Source organism: Chiloscyllium punctatum, chromosome 42 (assembly GCF_047496795.1).
Source record: "Chiloscyllium punctatum isolate Juve2018m chromosome 42, sChiPun1.3, whole genome shotgun sequence".
Classification (NCBI taxonomy): Eukaryota; Metazoa; Chordata; class Chondrichthyes; order Orectolobiformes; family Hemiscylliidae; genus Chiloscyllium; species Chiloscyllium punctatum.
Window position 1 is genome coordinate 45,557,647 of NC_092780.1, and position 22,527 is coordinate 45,580,173.

Here is a 22,527-nt window from a genome sequence, read left to right on the forward strand (position 1 = left end):
AAGGAGCAGAAGCATCAACGTTTTAGGCAAGATGAAGGGCTCTTGCCTGAAACTTTGATTCTCCTACTCCTCGGATGCTGCCTGACCTGCTGTGCTTTTCCAGCAACACACTCTTAACTCTGATCTCCAGCATCTGCAGGTCTCACTTTCTCCTGGTATGTCTCCAAGTGTTTGAAACCAGTAATAAATCAATGGTTTCCTTCTCTTCTGTGGAGCACCATGTCTGATGCTTGTTTAGATTTTTGGAGAAATACCCGATTGACCTCTCTATTCAGGATTCACTTACCCGAAGGAAGATAGCTCCAATCCCAAGGTCACTCACATTGATGGTTACTTCCAATGTTTGGTTAAAGTTTGGAGCTGTAGGCGCAGGCTCACTTATTAAAATGGTTTTCGCCTTTCCAAAAGCTGTTTGGCATTTCTCAGTCAGCCTTTGTTTTCTGTAGTATCACTGTCAGTGGTGTGCTGAAGTTTGGAATGATCTTTTTGTAGAACCCATTCATGTATGGTTTCTGGTTTTGCTGTGGGAATGGGGAACTATGTTATCGATTGCAGTGCTGGGTAGTACATACAAACATAGAAACTGAGAGCAGGCCTCCAGCATTCAATATGATCAAGACTGATCATCCAACTCTGCACCCTGCTCCCATTTCCTCCCACAAGCTTTTATTCCTGTAATTCTAAGATCTATATCCAACACCTTCTTGAAACCATTCAATATTTTGGCCTCAACCACTTTCTCTGGCAGGGAATTCTGCAGGCTCATCACATTGGGTGAAGAAATGTTTCCTCATCACAGTCCTAAATGGCCAAACCTTAGACTGTGACTCCTTGTTCTGTACCCCCTGGTGATTGGGAGCATCCCTTCTACATTTATCCTATCTAGTCCTGTTAACATTTTATACGTTTGTATCAGATACCCCTTATTTTTCCAAACTCTAGAGGCTATAGTCCTGGACCTTTGACCCACTGTGTCTCTTGGACAGGTCCTTTGGACCTTAGCAAACTGACTGAACCTGAGGTCAGCTGACTATATTCTCTCAAAGAGGACTCTCGGTATGTTTCCCAAGTGTCACAGTATGCGGGGAGGTCTCAGTAAATTATGCTTTCGGGTAAATCTGGTTAATCAGCCTTTGGCAGGTGCCCGGGAGACTTCAGAGTCTGATTGATATTACCTGACATGAGTACACCCCATGCAGCATTACAAAGGTAGAGATTTCCATCACTTAGGAAATCAGGGGAGTCTGCCTGAATTCCTGGAATAGATCTATCTTGATACAACACATGCTGATTTACTGACCCTATTTACACAATCTTCCAACTGGGTATTGGGAAGGAGTTGGCTCCAGTCACTGCATTAACTTTTCAGTCGGCAATGCAGACCCTTATGAAGCTGTCCTGCTTGGACACCAGGACAACGGGAGCTCTCACTATTGCTGCTACACTCTAGAATCCTAACAGCGTGGAAACAGGCCCTTCGGCCCAATGAGTCCACACTGACCCTCTGAAGAGTAACCCGCCCAGATCCGTTCCCCTAGCCTATTATCCTATATTTACCACTGACTAATGTACCTAATCTACACATCCCTGAACACTATGGGCAATTTAGCACGGCCAATTCACCTAACCAGTGCATCTTTGGATTGTGGGAAAAATCCGGAGCACCTGAAGGAAACCCATGTAGACACTGGAAGAATGTACAAACTCCATACAGCCTGAGGTGGGAATCAAACCAGGGTCCGTGGCAACGTGAGGCAGCAGTGCTAACTACTGAGGCACCGTGCCACCCAATCTACTCATTAGTTCCCTAGCCTGTAGTTACTCTCTGGGAGAAAGTTATTCTCTGTGTGGCCCTGAGCCAGCGTTTCTGGGCCAAGCTGATAAGGATGTTGCCTGATGGGAGGGACCTCTCTTACAGCTCCATCATATTTTGAGTTGGGATGATGTAGCCGAGCTTGTTTCTGCATAAGTGCCCTGAGTACAGTGAGCAGCCCTGTTAGTTTGTTTGCTTTAATGACCTAGGCTATAAGTAATGTGTCTATATTCTAGCTTATCTATGATGGTTATTCAGGCAGTAGAGGATTCAATGTGGGCTGTATCAATGTGTCCTTCTAATTCCTCTCCATTACTAGCCTCATCCTCTAGGTATTGCAATGAGACAGACTGTTACCTGTTTGTTCCCTTGGCGGTGGGTATTGAGTTATCATTTTAACATGACAAAACAGTTGCTTTTTAACTCCAACCTACAGTTTCAAAAAGATATTTCACTTTCCCAAACTTTTTTGCTATTCTGTACTGGCGACTTTTTGGGGTCACACAATGTTGGTGTAAATAGGGTCAGGAGCATGAAAACATGGTCTCCTGGCGAAATGCTTTTCTACCTTTTGTTTCATCACTGTCGGGGAGATTTTCAGGTATTTTCAGGCTACAGGCCCACACTTTCTGTTGTGTAGGTCTAACATGGACACTTACAACTTGTTTTCTAAAATCCTGTCTTTCACAGGCCCTCACATTTGGTGCCATAAACTAATTCGAATGAAGTAAACCTGGTGGACCCAATTGGGTGAATCCCACCTGGTGAGTGGAAGAAGACCCTCCAAATCATGGGGATCATCGTGGCAGTGTCCTCTTGTCATTTTGTTTGAGTGCCAATGTTTTATTCTAGTGCCCCTTAGTGGGAGATACACTGAAGACCTCACTGGGTCACATTCAGGTGATCTACAACTTCCAGGAATATCTTGGACATGAAATTGGAGCCCTGGTTTGATTGGGTGTCAGTGGGCAGACCATTCTGGCTGACCAATTGGGTCAATTCTCTCACCACCAATCTAGCAGATATGGTTCTCAGGGAACAGTGTCTGGGAAACTGGTAAGCCCATCGATGACAAGGAGGTTCTGTTCACATCCACGTCCCCCACACTTTGATTTGAGTTTGACGCAGTTCACCTACACCTTGCTGAATGGTTTCCCAAAAGCCAACCTGAGAATGTTAATGCCGGTCTTATTGCAGTTTGGGATTCTCTCACATGCTACACGTAAGGCAGGTTCCCTTACTACCTCCTTGTGAGGCTGTGGCCAGGAACAATGCCAGTTGATATGGGTGTGGGTTTTGCCTTTACCAACATTCCCAAACTTCGGAATCTGATGAGCCATCTACAATATTTCCATCTGGTACCTCATTGGACCATTGCCTGGTCGATCACTGGGGGTGCTTTGATCCCACCCAATCACTGTTGAAGAGTAGGTCGATCCCATCCTCAGGCAGATTGGGGACAACTCCTATCATCACTGATCTTAACCTAAAGTCGGTCTCAGGGTGCAGCCAGTGAGGGCAATGGGTATGTGCCCTCCATCAATCCCTTTCAATAGCACCTTAGAACTCACTGGACTCTCTGATGAGAAGATCAGCCAATGGAGTTTGGCTGGTTCTGATATCACTCAGTATCACGATGGCCTTGTTTGCCTCACCTCGGGGAAATGTAGCCATATTTTTCTTCAATACAAAATCCCGTTTACTCTCAGGGATTTGTTTAACCTCATTGATGTTCTTTGGAGTATCTTTACGAGGAATCTAAGCCATACTGAGAGCCATAGCATGGACTGTTACAGCCTCTGACAGTCTTCCATTCATTGCATGAGGTGCATATGCTCTGAAATAGAAACAATAAATCTAATAAATCCCACTGTTTTTCCCCATAGCCTTCAGCCAATATCTGGACTTCCAGAAGATAAAACAGAAGGACTTGGCCACACCTTTCAATTCAGCACCAGCCTTTTGGTCCTAAGGAGAGCTCTCAGGACTTCCCTCTCTACCATTGGTGCTCGATCTCCCACCTCAATCCTTTCCAATTGGTTATGTGGAGGATTTCTTCAGGAACAAGGGTTTTGTGGTTCAGCTCAGCAGCCAATGAGGCTGCCTGCTTGGACCCAGACACCCCAAGGAGCATTCTTATTCGGAAGGGGGTGGGAGGACAATTAGTCCAAGGAGACTTTTGTCAGTTGCCTCTGCCTTAAGTCCCCGTGCCCACTGGCCATACGCTTGAGCTGTTCAAATTCCAGCTACGTCTCACCAGGCCATTTCATGAGGTTATGAATTTTTGATGATAAGTCTCAGACACTGACTGGTGTGCTCTTTAAATAGGCATTTTTACTGCCTCAGTATCAGTGGCTCAGGAAAGAGGGAGCTTTCCCCAAGCACTTACCCTGCAGTAGAAAGGGCCAGTGCTGGACTGCCACTTTAACAGCTGTGCCACATGCTTGACGGAGATAAAGAAAGCTTTTACCTCTGCATCCTCAAATTTAGGAATTAAATGAGCTAACCAAATTTCCTTTGCCCTTAAGTCTGAGCGAATACTGTGTTCATAGGACATAGTAGGGTTCTTGCTCCACAGCTTGAACTGTCTGAGTTCAAACTCCTTTCCTGCTATTTTCCTGAAATTCTCTATTTCCCTCCTTGCTTTTTTCTCCCTTTCTCTCTGTTTGCCATTCCTTTTTTGTGTAAAGTGCTAATTTCCACCACTCAAATTTTAATCTCTCTTCCACGACACTCCTCAGGATCAGTGGCTCAGGCTTCACTTTCCCCAGTTTCCAGTTGAAAACCATTGGGTAAGCACTTTTAAAATTTTGGACTCTCTGATATTGGCAAAATTCTAATTCCAAAACTCTCACTAAATCTTTTAACTGTTCAAGGGACAGAACATTTATATCCTCAAAAGTAACTTCCCCTAATTCTGCCAGGAATGTGCTGACATTGAACATGGATGTCTCTGCTCTGTATCAAAGCCTCAAGAAAGCCCTTGGCAGATTTGTTCTTTAAAATCAAATTTAAGTGGATAAATTTACCCACTCTAATTCTTGTGGTTTCATAAAATCACAGCAGAGCTTCACAATATAGGACCATCTTGCAGACAGAGCTGTCTCACAGAAGGTCGAGGCTGGCTGGGGACATACACTTGTTGCTGCTGCATTGACTGAAACAACCAGGAAATAATTATATGGAGACCAGGCCTCTGTCCTCAGCATAATGGTAATAATGTGGCGCTTTAATATTAACTGGTGAACCCTCAGTTTGTGTCAAATTTCACTTATGCTGTATTAAATATAACCACTGTAACTAGAAAGGATGAATTATTTTATGAAAGATTAAAGGTTAATTGACCATTCGGCTAATTGAATTGGAATGTTCTAAGTGGGAGTGTCACTGGGTTAAGAGGTGCATGTTAATAAATGTCTATCTCTCCAAATAAAAGTATGTGAAAACTGACTCCAACTCATCCAGCAACAGGCCATCAGACCAGACTGGGTGAGACCATTTGTGAACCTCGATTATCTGGCATTCAATTAACCAAACTTCCGATCATCTGAACAAGATCACAAGGCCCTGATGCTTGGCTAACAATGGTTATCCGGCATCGATTATCCAGCATTCGGTTAACCGAACGAAATATTCCCCGCCGTGTTCTTTGGATAATCTAGTTACCTCTGTACTTAATAATTTTGCAACTTTGTTGCGATTAACATTTCTTTTATTCCAGATTAATTAAGTTAAGTTTCAATTCTCTGGATGACTGGGATAGAATTGAACGCTTACAACAGCTCTTTCAAAATAGAGGATTCAAATATGACAAACATCTTTGAACACAATGTGTCTGATCAAACAAATTATAAAGCTAAATCCATCCATTTCATTGTATTAGAATATAATGGAACTCATTTATTTAACAAAGTTGTTCCAACTTCGTCACAGCAACCAATAATCTTCATACTATAACCTCTTCACAAATAGATTCAGTTAGCTCCGCCTTCATATGCAATAGATAAAAGTTTAAAATGAGGCCAACGAGCCTCCTCACTTACAATCGAAATAAACAGGAAACAGTTCCAATTATCACCTCCTGTACTTCTGGCAAGTGCCAACTATCGCTGACCACCAGCGTGCACCACTTTGCCACATTGTTATCTGACACAGTGACAGATTCTGTGTGTCTGTCAATTTCATCATCAAGGCAATGGCTGTTTCAGAAGGAGTTTTTAAAACAATTCTTGTGGGATGTGGACCTTGCTGACTGGCCAGCAGTTATCGCCCATCTCCGTTTTACCCTTGAGAAGGTGGTGGTGAGCTGCCTTCTTGAACTGCTGCAGTCCACTTGGTGTAGGTAGATTCATAATGCTATTAGGGAGGGAAATTCCAGGACTTTGGCCCAGCAACTGTGAAGGAATGGTGATATATTTCCAAGTCAGGATGGTGGGTGGTTTGGAAGAGAAATTTCAGGTGGTAGTGTTCCATATAGATGTTGCCTTTGTTGTTTTAGATGGAGGTGGTCATGAATTTGGAAGGTGCTGTCTTTGGTGAATTTCTGTCGCGTATCTTGTAGATAGTACACACTGCTACTGCTGCGCATTGGTGGAGGAGGGAGTAAATGCTTGCGGATATAGTGCCAATCAAACAGGCTGCTTTATCCTGGATGGTGTCAAGCTTCTTGAATGTTATTGGGGCTGTACCCATCCAGACAAGTGAGGAGTATTCCATCACATTCCTGACTTGTATCTTGTAGATGGTGGACAGACTTTGGGCAGTTGGGAGGTGAGTTACTTGCTGTGGTATTCCTAGTCTCTTACCTGCTCTTGTAGCTCATGTATTGATAATGAAACTCCAGTTGAGTTCCTGGTTTGCAGGGCAGGTTACAAAACAGAGAACTCACAGAATGAAGGAGTGTATTTCCACTTGGTTAGGAAAGTGGCTGGGCATTTGTAGACTGAGAGGGGGATAAACTATTCTGCCTGGATGTGATATGTGGCTACTTCTGAGATCTGTTCATGATATAGATTGAAGACCTGAATGAAGGGAGAGGCAGTTGTATGTTCGGTTTTGCAGAGGTCATTAGGTTAGGAAAGATGTTCTCAGGGAATGGCTCAAGGTTCTAGCCAACAACATTTTACTTTCCCAAGTACAGAAGTAGTTCAATAAATCAGAAAAATAGAAAATATTTCAGACTGATCTTTATTATGAGGTGAAGTCGGTGAAGGTTTACTCTAAGGTAGAGTTGGGGGGCACGGCTAATATAGATGATGCTCTCAATGTGGCTGCAATTAAAATTATGAGCTGAATCTAATATTTTTTGGCCAAGTGTGAGTTGTGTTGAGATTTTTGGAGGGATTCTTGCTGCAAGTCCAGGTGAGTTATTATGTCATTTTTTGCCAAATGTACCTCATTAACCACATTCCCACGCATCCCCATATCCAGTTTTATTATCCCTTGCTATTTCCAGAACAACTCGCCACCCACTGGATGTTGACCAAAAGACTGACAGTCCTTGCGCTTGCTTCACCTTTGGAAGGTGAAATGGCATTGCCAATCATCAACAATATAGCAGTGTCCACAAAGCCCTGCAGCCCACGACAAAAAGCCAACATTGTTGACACTCTCTCCACATGTACGTCCCTATTCCATCACTTTCATCGAACTGTTCACCTGTCCTTAGCTACATTCTAATTAACGCCCTCTTGGAGTCCACGCAACTGTTGCCCCAGTACCCAGTAAACAACTACATCATTGCCCATCAGGGAACATCACACACAGGCAAGCAATCTGACAAGTCCAAACGGGCACTTTTTTTGAGAACTAACAAAAGGGATACACAGATAAAAGTGCAAGTTTAAGGCTGAAGAATTTGCAGCAATCTTCAGCCAGAAGTGCCAAATGTATGATACATCTCATCTCCTTCACTGATCTCCAGCTTCATAGATATCAGTCTCCAGCCAATTTGATTCCCTCTGTCTAATGTCAAGAAACGGTTGGAGGCAATGAGTACTGCAAAGGCTATGGGCCCTGACAACATTCTGGCAATAGTACTGAAGACTTGTGCTCCAGAACTTGTAAAATTGTTTAGGAATGTCCAGTACACAAGAAGCAGGACAAATCCAACCCGGTCAATTACCGCCCCATCAATCTACACTCCATCATTAGTAAAGTGATGGAAGGGGTCATCAACAGTGCCATTAAGCAGCACTTGCTCAGCAACAACCTGCTCAGTGACTCCCAGTTTGGGTTCCACCAGGGCCACTCAGCTCCTGACCTCATTCCAGCCTTGGGTCAAACATGGACAAAAGAGCTGAGTTCCAGAGGGGAGGAGAGAGTGACAGCCCTAGACATCAAGGTTGCAATCAACTGGGTGTGGCATCAAGGAGCTCAAGCAAAACAGAATTTATGAGTATGGGGGATGAAGAGGACCCACTGCTGGTTACAGCCATACCTTATAGGAAGATAGTCAGTCATCTCAGCTCCAGGACATCTCTGCAGGATGGTGTCCTCGGCCCAACCATCTCAGCTGCTTCATCAACAATCTTCTCTCCATCATAAGGTTAGAAGTGGGGATGTTTGCCAATAATTACACAATGTTAAGTACCATTTGTGATTCCTCAGATACTGAAGCAGTCCATGTCCAGAAGCAACTAGATCTGGACATTATCCAGGTTTGGTCTGACAAATGGCAAATAACACTCACACCACACAAGTGCCAGGCAATGACCATCTCCAATCTAACAATCTCCATTTGACATTCAATAATGTCTCCATCACTGTATCCCTGAGTATCAATATCCTGGATGTTCAATTGACCAACAACTTGATTGGACTTGCTTTTATAAATACTGTGGCTACAATAGCAGGACTCAGGCTAGGAATACCATGACAAGTAACTCACCACCTGACTTCCCATAGCCTGTACACCATCTACAAGTGTTATGAAGATATGGGTATACTATACCTTTAAAAGAGTTAAAAGCTACCAGTGACAGCACCAAGTGTTCTCAATGAAATACAACATAACATGCACTCCATCTACTAGGGTAGCTAGGGTAGCTGGTTGCCTGGAGACAAAAAGCAGATTTGAATTAGGCCAATCAGTTTAAATTATACCCCCCCAAAAAACCAAACTCCAATCCAGTTTGAGTTTAGTATATTGACAACCTTAAAAGCCAATGACATGATCCAATGCTTTGGGGGTATAAGACTGGGGAAAATTGAACAGTTGGGAGGAGTACTGCCAAGCCAACAACATCTGCAAACTGCCCAGAGAATAGCTCTCTTAAAGGTACCTTTATCGATCAGTAACCTGTGAAGCAGAATCCTCAAGAAAAAGAAAAAGAAGACAGGAATACAGAGCAAACCTGAAGATGCGTGGTTTAGAGATGAGGAGTTTTGTTTTGTAAATCTTAATCAGGAGTTTTATTGGACTAGTATTGTGGAAGTGGAAGGTGAAAGATAGGTTAAAGGAAGGAGTTGTAAATAGTTGTTAGTTAATTATTTTCTGTTTACCCCATGTTGCAACAGTTTGGGGGCTCATTGTCAGGATTTGAACAAGTTTAGACAGATTTGAATAGATTTTGGGATACAAAAAATCCCAGCAGATTTAAACACTTGCAGGTTATTGTCCTAGATCTTTTCATGAAACATAGGTGAGACAATTTGTTTAATTTCGGTAACTTGTGGTTTATTAAATTAAAAATGAGAGAAATGGCTCTTAAAATTGCTAAAGAGGTTCTGGGATTTGAAGGTGATTCTCAAATTTGCCAATAAAGTTTAGAAGGAAAGAAAAAGGCCCTCCTTTTAGAATTAGCAAAGCAATTAAATTTGGGTTTAACCAGGGATAAAAGTGAAATTGTAAGGGAGTTACTCAAACACTTAGGTGTGGTAAAGAAACAGACAAGTGCAGTAAACGTAGAAAAAACTTAAACTACAATTGCAGAAAATGGAGTTAGAAGATAAAGAAGAGAGGGAGAGGAAAGAGAAAGGGTGAGAGAACGAGAAAGAAAAAGAGAGGAGAGAGAGGAAAAAGAGAGAGAGAAGGTTCTTGGCTGAGCAAAGAGAGAGGGAGAATTTGAACTTGAGACTTTGTCAGCAAAGTCAAGTGAACAGGATGGAGATTAAAAGAGAAGGTAGTGATATATAGAAATATGTCAAAACTATGCCACATTTTGATAAGAACGATGTTAAAGCCTTCTTTACTTCATTTGAAAAATTGGCTAGGCAGATGGAGTGGTCCAAGGATTTATGGGTAATGCTAGTTCAGACTAAACGGGTAGGCAGAGTTAATGAGGTATTTGCCGTACTGTCAGATGAGGTGTCAAGAGATTATGAAGACGTTAAACAGGCTATTTTAAGTGCTTATGAATTGGTACCAGGAGCATATAGATAGCAGTTCAGAAACATAAAGAAAGAACCAGGTCAGACTTATGTTGAGTTCAAAAGAATTAAATATAGTCATTTCGATCGATGAATGCATGCTTTGCAAATAGATAGGACTTGTAAGGCTCGAAGAGAGATTATTCTGCTGGAGGAATTTAAAAATCACTTCCAGAGATGGTAAGAATTCACGTGGAGGAACAGAAAGTTCAAGAAGTGAGAAGGGCAGCAGAATTAGCAGATGAGTACATCTTGGTGCATAGAACAAGCTTCTGGCCAGAATTTTGTCCTGTGAGGGATAGAAGTTGGGAGAAAGGGACATGACGAAACTAAGAGTAGAGAACACTGGTAAGAGTTTACCATAGGATAACAAAGAAGCCCAAAAGGGTGGAAAGGAGGTGAAAGGCCTCAGGTGTTTTCACTGTAATGGCCACAGAAAATTACAGTGCCAGTGGTTTCAGAAGGGCTCTGGAAAAGGTGTTCTCACTGCCAGAAGGTGGGACACATAAAGTCACAGTGCTGGTTGTTAAAGAAAGGCACTGTGGGAAAAGATGTGGTAAAAGAAGCTAAGCCAGTGGCATTAGTGAAGAGAGTAAAGGAGACCCCAAAAAGAGTCAAAGAGCTGCAGTAGTGTGCACAGCCTGGGCAGGAGCTGGGTATGGAGTTAGTACCTGATCTCTACAAAGATTTCGCCTCTGTGGGTTAAACTTTATTCAGAAAGAACAGGGGGAGAAGGACAGGGAGTTATAATTTTGAAAGATACAGGAACTAACCAGTCGTTGATAGTAAGAGATGAACGAATATACATTCTTTCTGAACTGTTACACGAGAGTGTGGTGATTTGTGGGATAGATGGACAGAAATTTAGACTTCCCCTATGTAAGATCAGGTTGGAGTGCCAACTCAAGACTTGGGAAGTTACAATGGGAGTGATTGACAGAGTGTCAGTTCCTGAAATTCAATTTGTTCTTGGGAATGATTTGGCAGGATGACACTCTTTGTTGGGGAGAAGCCCAAGGAAGACCAAGAAACTGAGGAGGAAAAACAGAAATATCCGGGTATTTTCCCAGACTGTGGTAACCAGATCCCACTATCATAAGACACTGCATAAAGTGAAAAATAAAGAGAAAGATGAAGGAATGGAGGTTCAGTTAGCAGATACTGTGTTTGATGTAATGGTGCCGGAGAACCCTGAACAAGCAGAGGGTCAGACTTCTGTTTAGTCCTGAAAATTTAAAAGGATACGTACTCTGAAAAGAAGGCAGAGAATATTCCGGAGGGTTATTATCTGAAAGATAAAATCCTAAGATGGAAATGGAGATCACGGCAGGTTAGTGCAGAGGAGAAATGGGCCGACATGCACCAGATTGTGTTGTCACTAGCATACAGACAGGAGGTGTTACGGGTAGCACATAAACTACCTGTAGGAGGTCACCTAGGGATATGAAAGACTCAGGTTAAGGTACAAAAACTTTTTTATTGGCTTGGAATGCACAAGGATGTGGTGAACTTTTGCCAAATGTGTCTTACATGCCAAATGGTAGGTCAGCCACAGGCGGTAATAAAACCAGCACCTTTGTTGCTGATTCCCGCATTTGAAGAACCTTTCACGTGGGTTATAATTGATTGTGTAGGTCCCCTCCCGAGAACTAAAACTGGGAACCAGTACATGTTAACCATAATAGATGTGTCTCCCAGATTTCCAGAGGCAATTTCATTATGGAGCATCAAAGAAAAAAGGGTAATAGAGGAGTTAGTAGCTTTCTTCATACGGTATTCAGTTGGACCAAGGGTCAAATTTTACTGCTAGGCTGTTTAAGGAGGTTATGGATAGCTCTATTATACAGCACTTTAAATCCAGTGCATAGCATCCTGAATCCCAGGGATCATTAGAAAGGTGGCATCAGACCTTGAAGACCATGTTGAGAGCATATTGTCAGGATTATTGGAATGATTGGGATAAAGGTATCCCATTTGTATGGTTTGCCATTAGAGATGGCCCAAACAAATCTACTCAGTTCACTCCCTTCGAGTACCAGTTACCAGTGATAGGAGATCCCTTCAAAGCCAGGTTTAGTGGCATCTATCAAATTGAGAAAAAGTTGAGTCAGGTGGACGATCTAGCAAAAATGTCAGATTTTTAAAAAGGTATCAAGTATGTCATGTGAACGTGTTGAAACCGTATGATACTAGAGTGAGGAATCAAATCCAGATGATATGTATTCTGAGTTACCTCAAAATAGATTAAAAAATGAAGTCCTTGAGGAGTGCGATAGGTTAGTAAGCTATCTGTTTCAGGAGCATACAACACAGTTTAAAGATTTGTTACTGCACTATAAGGACATATATAAGAATCAGATGGGGAGGACAAATGCTATTGTACATGAAGTAGATGTAGGGAATACTGCTCCGATAAAACAATAGCCCTGTCGGCTTATTCCTTTCAAAGCCAGACAGGCCCAGAAGGAGATGAAGGCCATGCTTGACGAAGACATCACTGGTCCTCACTGGTCCTCACCTACCACCCCACCCCACTGGTCCTCACCTACCATCCCACCAACCTCCATATATATCATATCATCTGTTGTCATTTCCGCCACCTCCAAACGGACCCCACCACCAGGGATATATTTCCCTCCCCTCCCCTATCAGCATTCTGAAAAGACCACTCCCTCCATGACTTCCTTGTCAGGTCCACACCCCCCCACCAACCCAACCTCCACTACCAGCACCTTCCCCTGCAACCGCAAGAAATGCAAAACTTGCGCCCACACCTCCCCCCTTACTTCCCTCCAAGGCCCCAAGGGATCCTTCCATATCCACCACAAATTCACCTGCACCTCCACACACATCATTTACTGCATCCGATGCACCCGATGTGGCCTCCTCTATGTTGGGGAGACAGGCCGCCTACTTGCGGAACGTTTCAGAGAACACCTCTGGGACAACCGGACCAACCAACCCAACCACCCCGTGGCTCAACACTTCAACTCCCCCTCCCACTCCACCAAGGACATGCAGGTCCTTGGACTCCTCCATCGCCAGACCACAGCAACACGACGGCTGGAGGAAGAGTGCCTCATCTTCCGCCTAGGAACCCTCCAACCACAAGGGATGAACTCAGATTTCTCCAGTTTCCTCATTTCCCCTCCCCCCACTTTGTCTTAGTCCCAACCCTCAAACTCAGCACCACCTTCCTAACCTGCAATCTTCTTCCTGACCTCTCCGCCCCCACCCCCACTATCACCCTCACGTTAACCTCCTTTCACCTATCGCATTTCCAATGCCCCTCCCCCAAGTCCCTCTTCCCTACCTTTTATCTTAGCCTGCTTGGCACACTCTCCTCATTCCTGAAGAAGGGCTCATGCCCGAAACGTCGATTCTCCTGCTCCTTGGATGCTGCCTGACCTGCGCACTTTTCCAGCAACACATTTTCAGCTCTGATCTTCACCTGCAGTCCTCACTTTCTCCTAGAGGACACCATCAAACCAAGCCAGAGCAAGTGGAATTCACTGATCGTCTTAGTTCCCAAACCATCGCGACTCAATGATTGTGCATGGATTATCTGAAGGTCTGATAGAATTGCTGAGGGAGACAGTGAATGGGTGACCAAAAGGCAGAGAAAGAGTAGAAGGCAGTGCAGGCGTCCCCTGTGGTCATCTCCCTCCAAAACAGGTAGATTATTTTGGGGGAGATGGCTCACCAGGGGAGGGCAGCAGTTGCCAGGATCATGGCACCGTGGTGGGCACTGCTGTTGGGAAGGGTGGGAAAAAGACTCGTAGGGCCCTAGTCATCAACGATTCTGTTGTAAAGGGAGCAGATAGGTGATTCTGTGGCCAAAAATGAGACTCCCGGATTTCATGTTGTCTCCCAGATGCTCGGGTCAGGGATGTCACCAATCGGCTGCAGAACATTCTAAAAGGGGAGGATGAACAGCCAGTTGTCATGGTGCACATTGGCATCAATAATATAAGTAAAAAATGAGATGAGGTCCTGAAAGCAGAATTCAAGGAGCAAGGAGAGAAGTTAAGGAGAGGGGCGGCATGGTGGCACAGTGGTTAGCACTGCTGCCTCACAGCGCCAGAGACCCGGGTTCAATTCCCGCCTCAGGCGACTGACTGTGTGGAGTTTGCACATTCTCCCCGTGTCTGCGTGGGTTTCCTCCGGGTGCTCCGGTTTCCTCCCACAGTCCAAAGATGTGCAGGTCAGGTGAATTGGCCATGCTAAATTGCCTGTAGTGTTAGGTAAGGGGTAGATGTAGGGGTATGGGTGGGTAGTGCTTCGGCGGGGCGGTGTGGACTTGTTGGGCCGAAAGGCCTGTTTCCACACTGTAAGTAATCTAATCTAATCTAATCTAATCTTAAAGAGGAGGACATCAACGATGGTTATCTCAGTATTGCTACCTGTGCCATGTGCTAGCCAGGGTAGAAATGAAAGAATAAGCAGGCTGAACATGTGGCTTGAGGAATGGTGTAGGAGGGAGGGCTTTAGATTTGTGGGACATTGGGAAGGTGGGACTATTACAAATTGGACCAGACTGGAACTAATGTCCTTGGGGGAGTTTTTGCTATTGCTGTTGGGGAGGCTTTAAACTAATGCGGCAGGGGGCTGGGAATCAGAAGACAATGAGGTAGAAACTAGAGACTGTAAGGATCTGCAGTGCAGAGGAACAGAGGGATCTTGGTGTTCAAGTATGTAGATCCCTCAAAGTTGCCACCCAAGTGGATCGGGTTGTTAAGAAAGCATATGGTGTTTTGACTTTCATTAACAGGGGTATTGAGTTTAAGATCTGCAAGGTTTTGCTACAGCTCTACGAGTCCCTGGTGAGATCATACTTGGAATATTGTGTCCAGTTCTGGTCACCCTACTATAGGAAAGATACAGAGGCTTTGGAGAGGGTGCAAAGAAGGTTTACCAGGATGCTGCCTGGACTGGAGGGCTTGCTTTATAAAGAGATAAAAATCATACAACACCAGGTTATAGTCCAACAGGTTTAATTGGAAGCACACTAGCTTTCGGAGCGACGCTCCTTCATCAGGTGGTAGTGAAGGACTCAATCCTAACACAGAATTTATAGCAAAAATTTACAGTGTGATGTAACTGAAATTATACATTGAAAAATTGATTGTCTGTTAAGCCTTTCATCTGTTAGAATACAGTGATAGTTTCACTTCTTTCATGTGTAAATCACAAAACCCTTTTTTTTAAAAGTTGCATTCTCGGGTTAGCTGTTAACAATGGTGATAGTTAGACAATATGTTGAAGGTGTTGCCCCCCTCCCCCCCCCCCCTCCGTGTTCCCTGTCTATGCCATGATGTTTAGATTGATTCTAATCTAAAAAGTGAGATAACGGAGTTTTACGTAAATTCATGCAGTTTTTGAGCAAAGTACAATGTAACCCTGAAAGTACAAATTCATCCCACAAAATATATGTGTACATGTGGGTCTTTGTCTGTGTGTGTGTATGTGTGTGTCTGTCTGGGTTGGGGGTTGTGTGTGAGAAAGTGTATGTGTGTATGTGTAGTGAGTGCAGAGTGTTTTAAGTCTGTGAGGGGGTGCATGTGTGAGTGTGGGAGTGTGTGTGTCTGTAAGGATGTGTGTGGGTGTCTGTGTGCGCGTCTGTGTGTATGTGTTTCCGTGTGTATGTGTGTATAGTAGTGCCCGTGTGTGTGTGAGAGTGTGTGTGCGTGTGTGTGTGTAGGAGTATCTGTGTGTGTGTATAGTACAATAGTGGTCCCCTGTAATGTGCCATGACCCCAAGGTCCCGGTTGTGGCCCTCCCTATGAGTACCGAACTTAGCTATCAGCCTCTGCTCGGCCACTTTTCTCTGCTGCCTGTCCCGAATTCCACCTTGGAGGATGGTCACCGAAGGTCCGAGGCTGAATGTCCTGGACCACTGAAGTGTTCCCCAACTGGGAGGGAACCCTTGTGTCTGTTGATTGTTGTGCGGTGCCCATTCATCCGCTGTCGTAGCCTTTGCTCGGTTTCCCCAATGTACCATGCCTCCGGGCATCCTTGTCTGCAACGTATAAGATAGACAACGTTGACTGAGTCACATGAGTACCTGCCATGTACAAGGTGGGAGGTGTCCCCACGCGTAATGGTGGTATCTATGTCCACACTCTGTCACGTCTTGCAGCGCCTACCGTGACAGGGTTGTATGGAGTTGTCCTGAGAGCCGGTCAACTTGCTACAAACAACGATCTGTTTGAGGTTTGGTGTTTGTTTAAAGGCAAGTAGTGGAGGTGTGGGGAAGGTCTTAGTGAGGTGCTCATCCTCATTGATAACGTGTTGCAGGCTGCGAAGAACATGGCGTAGTTTTTCAGCCCCTGGGAAATACTGAACAACGAAGGGTACCCTGTCGCTTGCAGCACGTGTCTGTCTCCTGAGGAGGTCATTACGGTTCCTTGCTGTGGCATGTCGGAACTGGCAGTTGATGAGATGGGCATTGTACCCCGTTCTTGTGAGGGCATCCTTGAGTACTTCCAGGTGTCCGTCACGTTCCTCCTCATCTGAGCAGATCCGGTGTATGTGTAGGGCTTGTCCATAGGGAATGGCTGTTTTAATATGTTTTGGGTGGAAGCTGGAGAAGTGTAGCATTGTGAGCTTGTCTGTGGGTTTACAGTAGAGTGTGGTGCTGAGGTGTCCGTCCTTGACGGAGATGCATGTGTCCAAGAATGAGACAGATAGTCGAGAGTAGTCCACGGTGAGTTTGACGGTGGGATGAAACTTGATGTCACTGTGTAGTTTTATCAGTAACTCCTCACCATGGGTCCAGAGGAAGAAAATGTCATCAATGTACCTGGTGTACAATGTTGGTTGGAGATCCTGCATAGAGAAGAAGTCTTGTTCGAACCTGTGCATAAAAATGTTGGCATATTGGGGTGCAAATTTGGTCCCCATGGCTGTTCCGTGTGTCTGGATGAAGAATTGGTTGTCAAAGGTGATGACGTTATGATCGAGGATAAAGCGGATGAGTTGTAGGATGGTGTTTGGAGACGAGCAGTTGTTGGTGTTGAGAAGTGAGGCTGTTGCTGCGATGCCATCCTTGTGGGGGATGCTGGTGTACAGTGTGGAAACGTCCATTGTGACGAGAAATGTTTCTGGTTCGACTGGTCCGTGAGTGCTGAGCTTCTGTAAGAAATCCACAGTCTTGCGACAGAAGCTGGAGATCCCCCTGTACAATAGGATTCAAGATGTCTTCCACATCGCCAGAGAGATTCTCACATAGGGTCCCATTGCCCGACACGATGGGACGTCCCGGTGTGTTGGCTTTGTGTACCTTTGGAAGGCAGTAGAAGTCGCCTACACGAGAAGTACGTGGAATGAGGGCGCATAGGGAACTCTGAAGGACTGGATCCGAAGTTCTGATCCGTGTGTTTAACTCTCGGGTGTGTTCTTTGGTCGGATCAGCTGGTAGTTGCCTGTCGTGTTCCTGGTTGTTCAGTTGTCGGTACACTTCCTTGCAGTAATCTGTTCTATTCTGAATGACAACGGCTCCTCCTTTATCTGCTGGTTTGATGACAATGTTGTGATTGGTTTTGAGAACCTGGATGGCATTGTGTTGTGAACGGGTGATGTTTTGCTCTACCTTGTGGGTACGGCTGATGAATCTGGCATTTATATATTTCCTGACGGTTTGAGCATACATGTCAAGCCCAGGGCAGCGGCCCTCCGTGGGGTCCAAGTTGACACATTCTTTGATCGCTCCTCTACAGATCCCTGTGGTGACTGTTCCAGTTCATCAGTGGGATCACTGCCGGCACCTTGAAAGAATTCCCGGAGTCTCATTCATCTGATGAACTCCTCCATGTCTGCTGCCAGAACCAACGGGTCCATTTTGGTGGTGGGACAGAAGTTGAGACCCCTACTCAGGACTTCAATCTCTTCCGGTCGAAGGGTGTGGTCCGATATGTTGATAATAGACTTCCCCGCAGTGATAATGTTGTCTACTGTGGTTCCAGGGTGACCTTTGCTATTCCTGGTGAGAATGCCAAGTTTCTCCAGTTTTTTGTTCTTGGCGTGCATGTACGTGGTGTAGTTTTGTAGCTAACCCGAGAATACAACTTTTTAAAAAAGAGTTTTGTGATTTACACATGAAAGAAGTGAAACTATCACTGTATTCTAACAGATGAAAGGCTTAACAGACAATCAATTTTTCAATGTATAATTTCAGTTACATCACACTGTAAATTTTTGCTATAAATTCTCTGTGTTGGGATTGAGCCCTCCACTACCACCTGATGAAGGAGCGACGCTCCGAAAGCTAGTGTGCTTCCAATTAAACCTGTTGGACTATAACCTGGTGTTGTGTGATTTTTAACTTTGTACACCCCAGTCCAACACCGGCATCTCCAAATCATGACTTATAAAGAGAGGTTGACTAAGCTTGGACTTTTCTCTCTGGAGAGAAGGAGGAAGAGAGGTGACCTGATCGAGGTATACAAGATAATGAGAGGCATGGATAGAGTCAATAGCCAGAGACTTTTCCCCAGGGCAGGATTGACTGGCACAAGGGGTCATAGTTTTAATATGTTAGGAGAAAGGAAGAGAGGGGACGTAAGAGGAAGGTTCTTTATGCAGAGAATTGCTAACGGTGGTGGTGGAAGCAGAGTCATTAGGTACATTTAAGCGATTGTTGGACATGCACATGGATAGCAGTGAATTGAGGGGTGTGTAGGTTAAGTTATTTTATTTTACATTAGGATTAATCCTCAGCACAACATCATGGGCCATAGGGTCTGTTCTGTGCTGTACTATTCTATGTTCTATGATCATGAAGTTAGCATTACCAAGGGGAAGAGTAGGCAGAGAGCAGATGAACGCAAAAGAACTAATGGTCTGAAGTGCATATACTTTAATGCAAGGAGTATTGTGGGTAAGGCAGATGAACTTAGGGCTTGGATTGGTGCCTGAGAGTATGATGTTATTGCAATCACAGAGACTTGGTTGAGGAAGGGCTGATTGGCAACTAAATATTCCAGGATATAGGTGCTTCAGACAGGACAGGGAGGGAAGTAAAAGTGGAGGAGGAGTTGCATTGCTGTGCTAAAGGAGGACACTATAGAGGGCTTGAGTAGTGAGGCATTATGGGTGGAGCTGAGAAATAAGAAGGGGCAGTTACATTGTTGGGGCTGTACTACAGGCCTCCCAACAGTGAGTGTGAGGGAGAAGAACAAATAGGTAAACAGATTATGGAAAGATGTAGAGGCAACAGGGTGGTGGTGATGGGATACACTTAGTGTCAGAGGTCTGGATGAGGCAGAATTTGTAAGGAGCATCCAGGAAAGTCTTCTAGAGCAGTATGTCAATAGTCCGATAAAGAAAGGGGCCATATTGGACTTGGTATTGGGGAATAAGCTAGACCAGGGTGTAGAAGTTGCAGTGGGGGATTTCTTTAGAAATAGTGATCATTATTCTGTAAGTTTTAGAATAATCATAGACAAAGATGAGAGTTGTCCGAAGGGAGGAGTACGAAACTGGGCCAAGGCCAATTATATCAAAATTCGGCAGGAGCTGGGAAAAGTGGATTGGGAGCAGCTATTTGAAGGGAAATCCACATTGATATGTGGCAGGATATCAAAGATAGATTGAAGATAATGCAGGATAGCTATGACAGTTTGAAAACAAGGGATAGGGAAGGCAAGATTCATGAACTGTGGATGACAGGAGAAATCGTGCGACTAGCCGAGAGGAAAAGGGAAGTGTACATAAGGCCCAGGCAGCTAAGAGCAGAACAGGCCTTGGAGGAATATTGGGAGAGTAGGACCACTCTTAAATAAGTAATCAAGCCACCTAAAAGGGGTCATGAAATAACTTTAGCGAGCAGAATTAAGGAGAATCTCAAGGCCTTTTACTCTTATATAAGAAGCAAGAGGGTAACTAGAGAAAGGGTTGGTCCACTAAAGGAAACAGAAGAAGGTTGTGTGTTGAACCTCAGAAAATGGGTGCGATTCTCAATGATTACTTTGCATCAGTGTTCGCTGAGGAGAGGGACATGATGAATGTTGAGGTTAAGATTGAAGTTTGTTTACTCTGGATCATGTTGACATAAGGAGGGAAGATGTGCTTTGTAGGCTAAAGGATATTAAGGTGGATAAATGCCCAGGACCAAATAGGATCTATCCCAGGTTGCTGAGGGAGGTGAGAGAAGAAATAGCTGGGACCCTGACAGATATCTTTGTCGCATCCTTAAACACAGGTGAGGTGCCAGAGGACTGGAGGGTTGCTCATGGTGTTCCCCTGTACAAGAAGGGTAGTAGGGAAATTCCAGGTGACTACAGACCAGTGAGCCTGACGTCAGTGGTGGGAAAGTTGCTGGAGAAGGTACTGAGACAGAAAATCTATGGGCTTATCAATAAGCAACATGGTTTTGTGCAGGGGAGATCATGCCGTACCAACTTAATCGAGTTCTTTGAGGAAATGACCAAGTTGATAGATGAAAGAAGGGCTGCAGATTTCATCTACATGGACTTCAGTAAAGCATTTGATAAGGTGGCTCATGGTAAACTGATGGAGAAAGTGAAGTCACATGGTGTGCAGGGTGTTCCAGCTAGGTGGATAAAAAACTGGTTGAACAACAGGAGACAGAGAGTAGTAGTTAGAACATTACAGCGCAGTACAGGCCCTTCGGCCTGTAGTTGAAGGGAGTTTCTCGAAATGGAGAAAAGTGGTGTTTCACAGGGGTCAGTGCTGGGGCCACTGTTGTTTGTGATATACATAAATGATTTCGAAGAGGGCATTGGTGGTCTGATCAGTAAGTTTGCAGATGACACGAAGATTGGTGGAATAGCAGAAAGCGTAGGGGGCTGTCAAAGAATACAGGAGGATATAGATAGACTGGAGAGTTGGGTGGAGAAATAACAGGTGGAGTTCAATCCAAGCAAATGTGAGGTGATACATTTTGGGGAGTCTAATTCTAGATTGAACTATACTGTAAACGGAAGAGTCGTCGGAAAAGTTGATGGGCAGAGAGATCTGGGAGTGTAGGTCCATTGTACCCTGAAGGTTTCTGCACAGGTGGATAGAGTGGTCAAGAAGGCATATTGTATGCTTGCCTTCACTGGATGGGATATTGAGTATAAGAGCTGGTAGGTCATGTTAAAATTGTACAAGACATTGGTTCGGCTGCATTTAGAATATTGTGTACAGTCTGGTTGCCACATTACCAAAAGGATGTGGGCGCTTTGGAGAGGGTGCAGAGAAGGTTTACAAGGATGTTGCCTGGTATGGAAGATGCTAGCTATGAAGAGAGGTTGAGTAGGTTAGGATTGTTTTCATTAGAAAAAAGGAGATGGGGGGGGGGGGGGGGGGGCTCCTGATTGAGGTCTACAAAATCATGAAGAGTATGGACTAGGTAGATAGAGATAAGGAGGAGAAAGTGAGGACTGCAGATGCTGGAGATCAGAGCTGAAAATGTGTTGCTGGAAAAGCACAGCAGGTCAGGCAGCATCCAAGGAGCAGGAGAATCGACGTTTCGGGCATAAGCCCTTCCTCAGAGATAAGCTTTATCCAGCGTGAGGGATCCAATAATGAGAGGTCACGCTATCAAGGTGAGGGGAGAAATGTTTAAGGGGGAAAAACGTGTGGAAAGTACTTTACACAGAGAGTGGTAGGTGCCTGGAATGCATTGCCAGCAGAGGTAGTAGGGTAGTAGATTCATTTAAGGTGCATCTGGACAGATGCATGAGTAGGTGGGGAGCAGACGGATACAGATCCTTAGGAATTGGGTGATAGGTTTAGACAGTGGATTTGGATCGGTTCAGGCTTGGAGGGCCAAAAGGCCTGTTCCTGGGCTGTAAATCTTCTTTGTTCTTTGTCAACATAGATACAAAATTGGACTCATATCCAATTCCTAGATTGGAGGACTATATCGAGAAAGTCAGATAAGCCAGTTACATCACCAGGTTGGACTTAATGTGTGGTTACTGGCAGAGACATTGAAAGAAACTTCTGCATTTGTAAACCCAAATGGGCTTTTTAAGTTTAAAGTGATGCCCTTTGGAATGAAGAATGTGCCTGCCACATTCCAAAGATTCATGAACAGAGTTGTGGCTGGGTCAACAAACTGTGCAGTCTATTTGGACGATGTGGTGATCTTTAGTAAGTCCTGGAAAGATCACATGGTACAGTTGGCAGAGCTCTTTGAATGACCATGAGAAGCAAAACTGGTGATAAACTTAAATAAAACAGAATTTGCAAAAGCAGAGATGACGTTCTTGGTCATGGAAAGTTGACCCCATGAAATGCAAAGGCGAAGGTCATTGAGCAATTTCCACGACGAACCTCAAAGAAAGAGGTGCTTCGATTCTTAGGATTCAGCAGATTCTATCGGACGTTTGTTC